This window comes from Anomaloglossus baeobatrachus, chromosome 1 (assembly GCF_048569485.1).
Source record: "Anomaloglossus baeobatrachus isolate aAnoBae1 chromosome 1, aAnoBae1.hap1, whole genome shotgun sequence".
Taxonomy (NCBI): Eukaryota; Metazoa; Chordata; class Amphibia; order Anura; family Aromobatidae; genus Anomaloglossus; species Anomaloglossus baeobatrachus.
Window position 1 is genome coordinate 807,076,297 of NC_134353.1, and position 2,371 is coordinate 807,078,667.

Genomic DNA, 2,371 nt, shown 5'->3' on the forward strand with positions numbered 1-2,371 from the left:
GCTTTTAAACAGATGTTTCGCAAACTTACACCCATACTTGTCAGACACCTGACACAAATGATAAATTATTAGTTTCTTGCCTGAGTTGGCAATATTGTGAAGGCAGTTAAAAGTACCAATACCTAGAAATGTAATTGACTACATAATTTTTAGCAGGCAATGAAAAATGCCAAAACCTTTTTAGCTAGTTTATTGGCAAATTTACAGAATTCACTACTAATTAACAATATCTAGGAATGTGGGTCAATGCGTAATTTGTGTCAGGCACTCAAAAGTGCCAAGACGTATTTAGCTAGTTCACTAGCAAATTTACAGCAGGCACTACCAACTAACAATACCTAGAAATATGTTTCACTGCCTAATTTGGAGCAAGCAGTAATAAGTAGTAATACCTATTTACATCGTTCACTGGCAACTCTTTAGCAGGCACTCACAAGTAGCAATACCTAGTTCTGTCATGAAATGCCGATTTGTGGAACACCTTTCCCTACACTGCAAGTCCCTATTCTACACTATCGCTCTCCTATCTATCTCAACTACCTATCATTAAACCCCTAACTAAGCTAACTGTCTAGCAGCACTGGCGGCAGCACCTTCCCTAGTGTTTAACATTGAGAACATAATGGCGCCGATGCCACATCATATATGCAGAGGGACATGTGACTTAAGCAGCCAATGACACAAGCCCTTGTATCTGAACCTTGTAGAAGTTTTCTGTGCCTTGATTGGCTGCAGGAACAGCTGCAAATAAAGTTAAGAAAAAAAATGGTGCCGTGTGCCTCTGGCTTCATCCAAAACCCCACCCCCTCCACTCATTAAACACATCCCTCATAAAGCACTACAATCCTATCCAAAAGCATAACATGTTATTAGAAAAGCATTTTTTGAAAACACATACAGTGATCGAACAAAACCAAACATTGCTAATTTTTGGAGAAAGTGCTCGGGGTACCCAGCCCAAGCCGAACAGACTGGGACCCATACCGAATTTGAAATTGACAAACTTTTATTGAATAGGTTCTCTCATCTCTATACATTATCAGATATACAGTATGAAGGTTGAACTAGATGGACCTAGGTCTTTTTTCAACCTTTGTAACTATGTAACACACCATCGCCTCTTATCTATAACCCTGCACTGTCAACACCTCTAATCAACAACCTTCGACACCATCCACCCTTATAATCCATCTCCTCTTACCTATGCCATCGCTTCTTATTAACAATAATCTCTACAGTACACTGTTTGTCCTTATGAACTATGATAGCACAACATCACCCCTTATGATCTATAAACACCACTCATAGAATCATAGAGTTGGAAGGGACCTCAAGGGCCATCGGGTCCAACCCCCTGTAAGTGCAGGTTTTCCTACATCATTCCAGCTATATGTTTATCTAGCTTCCGCTTGAAAATTTCCATTGAAGGAGAGCTCACTATCTCCTGTGGCCACCTGTTCCACTTTTTGACTGACTCATTGTCAGAACGTTTTTCCTAATGTCTAATCTGAATCTTCATCCCATTGATTCTTGTACTTCCTTGTGCTAATGAGAATAGGGTAGTTCCCCTTGCACTGTGACTACCTTTCAGATATTTTTAGACCACTATTAAGTCTCCTCTCAGCCTTCTCTTATGCAAACTAAAATATCCTAGTTCTTTTAGCCAGTCTTTATAGGACATGGTTTCTAGACCGTCTATCTTCTTGGTTGCTCTTCTCTGGACTTGCTCCAATATATTGATGTATTTCTTGAACTGGGGTGCCCAGAACAGTACACAGTATTCCAGGTGGGGTCTGACAAGAGCAGATTATAGGGCAATAGTGACCTCTCTTGATCTAGATTCAATGCTTGTCTTGATACATCCAAGAATTTTGTTGGCCTTATTAGCTGCAGCTCCATACTGTTGGCTCATGTTGAATCTGGGATCAACTATTATGCCCAAGGTTTTTTTTCCCTGTGCTATCACTTAGTTCTATTCCTCCCATACTATATATGCTTTTTACATTTATTTTACCCATATGTTGGACTTCACATTTGCCCCTTTAAACACCATTCTGTTCACCCATTGTTCGAGTATGTCTAAATCTTGTTGAATACGCTCTCTTTCCTCTCTAGTGTTTGCTACTCCTCCTATCTTAGTATCATCTGTAAATTTTATGAGTTCCCCAGTAATTCCTTTATCCATATAATTTATAAAGATATTAAACAGCACTAGAAATATGTTTCACTGCCTAATATGGAGCAGGCAGTAATAAGTAGTAATACTCAAAAAAAACCAGTAGATATCCATAGGGGTCATCAACAAATCAGAAATTACAATACCAAATTACCCCAATAAAACCATTTTATTATTTAACACATAAAAACACCC